The sequence below is a fragment of the Macrosteles quadrilineatus genome, unplaced genomic scaffold, assembly GCF_028750875.1.
Source record: "Macrosteles quadrilineatus isolate MER2022 unplaced genomic scaffold, UCM_ALF_1.0 Scaffold_10__1_contigs__length_6754688, whole genome shotgun sequence".
In the NCBI taxonomy this organism is placed as follows: domain Eukaryota; kingdom Metazoa; phylum Arthropoda; class Insecta; order Hemiptera; family Cicadellidae; genus Macrosteles; species Macrosteles quadrilineatus.
Window position 1 is genome coordinate 956,971 of NW_026542603.1, and position 8,582 is coordinate 965,552.

Below are 8,582 nucleotides of genomic sequence, written 5' to 3' on the forward strand. Positions count from 1 at the left end.
ATATGCACAATGATACAGAATAGTAAAACAGTTTTAGACCAATCTTTATCAGTGAAAATCGACATCACAACGTATATACGGCATTATGAATATACATATTTTTGATAAATACATACTTAATTTGGTTTAACATTTTGTCAGTTCAACCGGTGAACCAGTTCGTAAACTTTCTGTGTTCCTCTTCAAACCTTCTCTGTTGGAAGGTGTTTAGTAGGTGTTTGTTTGTAAGCTTTTGTTATAAAATCATTAGAAATGTTAAACATATTTTGAGCAATTTCAAACACGCAACACAAAAATACATCAAAACAAACTAATGTATGCTTCTGCATACATTTAAATTGTACAATAATGAAAACAGCTGATTCATTTATTTAATCGTAACAAAACACAAGCACGCGTAGTAGGTAATTGAGGGCGAGGGAAAGTAAATTTAGGTTGAGGGGGGATTTAGAGCGAATTTTTCTGCTGATTGTTTTTCACTCGCTCTAAATTAAAGCTTGGGAAACTACTAAAGTACTTTCATTGATGTCAGCTCAGCGAACACAGAATGAAAATAGAAGGGCCACTCGAGACGAAAGCTGTCGCCACTTTTACACCCCGCTGCCGCCACTAACGGTGCGGATGAGTCACTGTTGTGGTGCGCGCACACCGTACCGTATTCGTTTCGTTGGCATAGTCCAGTCGCACACACCCTACTTTTTAGTGCGTCTTGCAAATGCCTCAAAACAGAAGAGCACTGTTTTGAAATGGAATTTGAACTTAGCCATATTATACTTCTTTTAATAACATCTGTTTGTAAAAGATACTTCACTGTAAGATTGCACCGCCATTCAAATCTCAAAACTAAAAGAAGAGAGGTTTTTATCGGTTGAATAGTAAGACTGTTAGTTTGTGTATAAAGCTAACATATTTTTCAAGCTTCTAAAATAAGCTACGCAATACAGTAATAAACCATCATTTAAGAATAAATACACGTCGGTAACGACCAAACTTTGTATTTCCATGATCTCATTTTTATGCATGAAGTTGCAATACTCCATTTACGATTCACATGCCTGTATCACATGGAAATTTATGTTTATTTACTTTATGTTTATTATTATAAACTAGGTGAAACCCGTCGAAATCGACGGTTACTTTCAAGGCTTACGCTAATTCATCTAACTGCGATAAATTGAGTGAAATTATACATATTTTGAGCATTTAGCATTGTTTAAAGAGTAATAAGTGTAAAAACAATAATGATATTAATTGCATTAGTTACCAAATACGGTTGATCATTCAATGAATAAAAGATTTCCAATACTTTGAAAGAACCTATATATAGTATTAAAATCGTATTGGTGGATCTTTTTTAGTTAACAACTTCCCCGATTTCATCAGTGTAATAAAGATTAATCTATGATTTTATTTGAGAAAAAATATCTGCTTGTTGAGGAGACACGTTCTAACTTTAAGAAAGGGAGGTATATCCGTCACAGTGTAAGTTTGATTTTTCCTTCAACACGTCGCGTCAGTTCATATCGTACTTCTGTGCCATTGAATTACCCTCTAGCATAGTTTTAAGAAATTGGTTGTGGGGATATCGTACATCTGTACCAATGAAATACCCTCTCGTATAGTTTTGAGAAATCGGTTGTGGGGTTAATGTTTAAGCTAATAAGACACTTCTGCACTTGTATTATTTTGTATTGTATTACACAATCGAAGATTTTTCAAATAATTGAAAACATGTATGACAATAATCTCATGAACCTATGATGATCTGTCTAGAATAATATGATAAAATATAGCCAAAAGTGGTGAAAAAGGCAGACACCAACCCGTACAGTAGATATAAGATAGTTCAATAAGAAATAATTGTAAGAGTTACTGTGATAAAAGGATTTTCCACTGATTTCGTAATGGAACGTTATATTAAAAAATATGACATGATACAGAAGAAAATTAATTTTAAAATCAGATAATAACATTGCAAATACTTCTTTTCCCAATAAATTTGTGTTGTTTGAAACACAATTCAAAAATTAACAGCTGTTTCATTAAAAAGTATTATCCACATGGCCAAAATGTAAACAACTCTGTGGAGGGATCTTTAAGGGCTTCTGGGGCAGAGCCCTAACGGGATTCACTTCGTTTTTATTTTTGTAACTCATCTAGAGACCAAGACCTTTCTTTGGTCACCTCTACCAAGTTTCTACGCCCAGTTGTTCTCTAAAACTAATGGAGACAAAGTTTCCAATTAAAAATTTAGATTCCCCCATGTTAATCTTATGGGAGAAAATCCAACTTTGATGGAAGATCCTGCCCAAACTAATAAAGATTTCAAAAAACAAAAAAGACTTTGCAAAACTACAGATCAGGGCCATTCATTTGACACTTTAATCATCAAAATCGGTACAAAAATGAGGGAGGAGTTCTGTTTACAAAAATCGGCTTAGCGTATTATATATATAGATTTTATTTTATTTACGTATATTTAGTTTGTGTAGTATGTTTTCTGTGCCCCGGGATGTAAAAACCTGCTCGGTCCCCAAATTACGATGACAGCTGGCATGGCCAGCAAAACGTAACTTTCAGCCACCCCACCAATTAACGTATGTAATACAGCCAAAAACATCATAGTGTGGAGAAATAGTATATTTCGTACCTAGGGCCGAAAATTAGGTTTTGCCGGCTCGAGATAGTTTTTAAGTTCGAGACGAAGTCGAGAACTTAAATCGATCGAGAACTGCAAAACCATTTCGGTCCGTGGTACGAACGCTATTTTTCACCACACTATACCCTATTACCACTATTCACGACTATAATATAGTCAACACAACTACAACTATAAGGTTATGTGAAGAAATAATTTGAAGAATCAGCAAAAATAAAAATAAATAGTTGCTAGGCAACGGTGACAATAACACAATTCTATTGCAATGCTATGGATTTTGATTGTGTATTTAAAATGCTTTCATGTTTTAAGTAAGTAAGCGGACAGCTGACTTTGCGGCCCCGGCCTGTAAAAACCTGCTCGGTCCCCAAATTACGATGACAGTATTATTATATGACAGTATTAAGTATGTAATACAGCCAAAATAGTATATTTCGTACCTAGGGCCGAAAATGATGTTTTGCCGGCTCGAGATAGTTTTTAAGTTCGAAACGAAGTCGAGAACTTAAATCGATCGAGAGCTGCAAAACCATTTCGGTCCGTGGTACGAACGCTATTTTTCACCACACTATACCCTATTGCCACTATAATAATACACACTGATAGTCAACACAACTACAACTTTAAGGTTATGTGAAGAAATACGAGGAATCGGCAAAAATAAAAATAAATAGTTGCTAGGCAACGGTGACAATAACACAATTCTATTGCAATGCTATGGATTTTGATTGTGTATTTAAAATGCATTCATGTTTTAAGTAAGTAAGCAGACAGCTGATTTTGCGGCCCCGGCCTGTAAAAACCTGCTCGGTCCCCAAATACGATGACAGCTGGCATGGCCAGCAAAACGTAACTTTCAGCCACCAATTAACGTATGTAATACAACCAAAAACATCATAGTGTGGTGAAAAACAATTTCTCTAGAACATTTCACTTTAAAAATTATTTGAATTATCTTAATTTGGGTTTATTGTTGTTTGTATACCATTAATTATTATTTGGTTGAAACTACTGTGTTTAGATATTTATGAATATCATATAACCACAACCACGATGGATGTTCGCCCCGTTTAGTAATTATATGTATTTGTTTTTCTCTGAAAAGTTCTGTATCTTACAGTTTTGTACTCAATTTACATGATCTCGGTAATGAATGGTACTTTTAGCTTATAAAAGTATATAAGTCGGTTATCGTAAATGGTTATGATATAAAATCGGTGGCCGAATATCGTGAAAAAACGTCAAAAAGTATTCCTGATGTATATCTGGGAGTTGGCAAACCTTATTTAGTTTGTATCGATTGAGCGTTAATTTACGAGTACAGATGGATGCAAGTTTATCTTAAGTTAGGTTAGCAAAAAAACTGATTTGCATAACAATGAACTGATAGCTGAGCGTGGGGACGTCCAGGACTATCTCTTCTTCGTATGTTCCTATTTCCGTTGTGGAGCGTGAGAAATTTTTGTTGTATTCATTTATTGCTGTTGAATTGATAAATATTTTTGTCCCAAAGGAAAACTGCCTTAGCTTTTTAAATATTATTTTTGACTAAACGCTATGCTATAGTTTGCTATAGATATTTTGACTGAGGAAAACCAACACACACTCCTGATTTAGCCTAGGCACAATTTAGGTATGATTTATTTTGTCCCCAATGTAATTACAACAGCGACTGTGTTTATTTATTGTTGATGCAATACCCAATTTTACTATAATTATTATTTTTATTACACATTTTTCTATAATTTTAACATTAAAAATGTTAGACTTTTAAGTAGTTTTGGTTTGCTGACTTGTCATCCCAATCAAAACCGATAACACCACGAACGGGATAGGTAGTAAAATCCTTTCGACTTCAAAATAGGTAATTCGGATAAAGTTAATACAAACAATGCGAGGATGTGTTTTATTGTGTAGTATCAGGAGACCGAGCTTCGCTCGGATTGAACTAAACATTAATTTTATTATACAAGTTATTTAGATCAATTAAAGTTATACTAGTGAACCTGTGCGGCTCAATGCCCCGCAAAATAACATATGAATTTAGAAAACAAATTCATCGTATTATATATAGACTCGACGACGAAAATAATTTTCATCGACAATTTTCATTGACTATTTTCATTAGGTTGTTTGTGCCAACAGATATGGAAGTGTACCCCTATTAAAAGATGTAGCCTTACTTAAAACGACATATAATATAGTTGCTCATGACTGAAATTGGTCTGGGTAAGAACAGCGCTGCAAATGCCAAAGGTAACAGAAATTAGCATCTTTCCATTTTAAAAGGTAGGCCTAAGTTTGTTTCAGTTGGGTAAATTTGTATCCTCGAAATCAAAATACGTCCCCACTCCCTTGTTCAAGTTAAGACTTTACATTCTATTAAGTTGTTAACCATTCTGATCACATGAAGCCTTGTGCCATTAATAAGGCCTTTTTTGATGTATTAATATTCCTCATCATTAAAACCACTACCCCCTTTTATTAGTCTAATCTGTGTCTTGGAAATCCACTGACCTCTATATTTAAAAACTCGGTTGTATTTTCTAGATGGGTGTCTCCCACCTTCGTCTGTTTTCAAGGACCCATTCTTCTTCCCCTTGGTATACTGACAATTAATTACCTGACTTGTCAAGCTCATGTAGTACCTAATCATTAGTACTGTTAGTTTATAAAGAAAATTAAATTAGATAAAACTTACTTGGTGCTTTCATAACTGCAAACTCAAAACACATCCACAAGTAAAATACCCCCGCCGCAGCAAACCTGCAGACTAAGCGAATTTCCATTTGACTGATTGGATTTACACTGAAATGTCTACTTAAAAATATAACATTTATTATTGATTTAAATAGAATTAGTTTAACAAGTACTTAGGTTTGCTGCATCAGGGAGGGTAAAACTGTTTTTTTTTTGTAAAATGTGAATAGTTAGTAAGAAATAAAAACATTTTCCAAATTTGATCAAAATATGTTCACAAACAAGCAAACTACAACAACAGTTTACTTATTCTCCATAAGAATAACATGGGAATTTTAAATTTACAATTTTTTGGAATTTTCTCCGTAACCATTAGGCGCATAATAACACTTCAATATACTAAATTATTTGTTTTTTTAAGCTCTACAAAATGGTTTGGAAAGAAATTGCTAAATTTTATGTTTTTTGGGTCAAAAATGGGAAAAACCTATTTTTACCCCATAAAACCCCCCGTAAACCCCCGTTCCAATGGTCCGATCATGCTGGATCGCGAACTCGTTCGAATAAACGTACGTTTACACGTTTGTACCAAATTTCATCAAAATCGGATCATTTTTGTTCGAGTTATCGCGCTGACGGACACATATATATATATATATATATATATAAATATATATATATATATATATGAATTTGAATGGATGGTGTTTTTGGCCTCTAGGGACCTCAAAACGAAAAAAAAATTCGGTCCCGCGTCCAGGTCTTACCATGAGTACTACGGTAATAGCTTATTCCCTATATGGGAAATTCGCTAAAAGAATCAAGAGGTTAAAAAAACTATGTTTGTTATTCACATGAAGTAGATTATTTGTTTGATTTGTCGATCAGCTGTGTAGTTTCAAATGAATTAATAATGTCAAAGGTTTGTGATTTAAATACATAAATTATTATAGTAAAGTTTTCTAAATCATGGTAACTTATTCTCCACTAAATTTGACTATTCCCAGCATTAAAATAAAGTAGTAAGATCCATTATAGATAAACTTTAAGGTACACAATCCTTGATTGAAATGTAGTAGGTATACATTAAGAGTCATAATCCACAGCAATTATTAGTGGGATCGTATAGCTGCATATAGTGGCAGAATTTCAGTTCTGGCAGACAGGCTGCAATTTTAGGTGGTCATAGTATATAAGTTTCTGAACCTAAAACCGCCCAGACCCCAATTTTTAATGACCTCGGTCGTCCGTAATGACGTCATCAAAATGGCGGCCGTAAGAGGATGCTGGGTCCCCATGAATTGGCTATAACGACCGAATGCCTGAACCGATTTTCATGAAATTTGGCACACAAGTGCTTGAATATATTATCTCGGCCTGGGTTGAAAATGGTCAAGTTTCATCAAGTCATTTCAAAATGGCGGCTATTCAAAACTTAAAAAAAAATATGAGGAAAATAATTGTGAATTGTTTTATACAGGGTGAGTTATAAAAGAGTCCCCCCCCTACTTTTTTATACATTTCTTAAGATATCAACTTTGAACCATGTCAGATCATTGTAGAGTAGCAAGTACTTCATTTTGACTGGGTTTACATTTTTGGCCGCCATCTTGGATCCGCCATTTTGGATACAAAAATATTTTCTCAAATATAAAGATATGCTTTTGACCCACCGTTTCAAACAAAACCTTTACGCTGAATACGATGCTGCAATCGGTTTAAAAAAATGTTGATCCATTCTAAAGTTATGAGAACTTTTTATAACTTTATTTTAAGTCCATTATAACATTGTGCATTTACAAACTAAGGCCATAATCTCAAAATAGTGCTAAATAAAGATAAGTGGACACCACCATTCATTGTTGACCTATTTTCACTCGGTTATGACGGATGTATTTTTTTCAGCCGCCATCTTGGATCCGCCATTTTGAAATGTGATAAATTATTTTAAATATGAAGGGGGTGTTGTGACCCATCATTTTGAACTACTTTTTCATGTTCAATTCAATGCCGCAATCCGTTTTTCATTGTCATGTTTGGTTTTTGAAATATTGACATTTTAAATCAAAATAATTGTTATATTTTATCAAGAAAGCTTGATAACAAAAAACGGATAGAATAAAACTAGTAAATGAAGTAATCGCTACTCTACAATTATCTGACGTGGTTTGGAGTTGATATCTTAAGAAATGTATAAAAAAGTAGGGAGGGGAACTCATTTAAAACTCACCCTGTATAAAACAATTCACAATTATTTTCCTCAACATTTTTTTAGTTTTGAATGGACGCCATTTTGAAATGACTTGATGAAACTTGACCATTTTCAACCCATGCCGAGATAATGTATTCAAGCACTTGTGTGCCAAATTTCATGAAAATCGGTTCAGGCATTCGGTCGTTATAGCCAATTCATGGGACTCAACATCCTCTTACGGCTGCCATTTTGATGACGTCATTACGGACGACCGAGGTCCTTAAAAATTGGGGTCTGGGCGGTTTTAGGTTCAGAAACTTGTATACTATAACCACCTAAAATCGCAGCCTGTCTGCCAGAACTGAAATATTTTCCTGCTACCCAACCTGACTATATTATGTAGTAGACTTTGACTATTTTCAAGTAACAAACATATGTTTCTGTAAATAAAAATTATCTCCCATGTTATCCTTATGGAGAAATACGAAACTTTAAAGGGCTCCAGGGCCTCAATCTCTCATTATTTCCCTAAAAAGAAAGATTCCTGCACAACTTCACGTTATCCTCTTTCCAATTACACCAAAAACATGTCAATCGGTTCAGTAGTTTCGGAGGAGTAATTGTCACAAAAAACCTGCTTGCGTATTAAATAAGTAAAGAAATAGATATTTTTACGATAATCAATATGAACACATTATAGATGATTCAAAGAAAACATGTATTAATTTACACCTATACTATAAATACTGTACATAGATTGCCATAAAAATAATCTGTATCAGCTGTTTTTATTAACTGCAGCTACAAAAAGGTATTGACGATAAAATAGGCACTTAAAAGGGCTGTAGGGCTGGGAACTGGATTATTCCCAGCCTTGTGACCAACTATTACTAGAGACGGCTATAATATCATAGACACATTATTTTTGTCTATGATAATACACTGGGGCTCTCACCTGTACTTTTATAAAGAAATTATAAAAATTTTAATTTCACTTCAATTTTTCTGTTTGTGATATCCAATCCGATT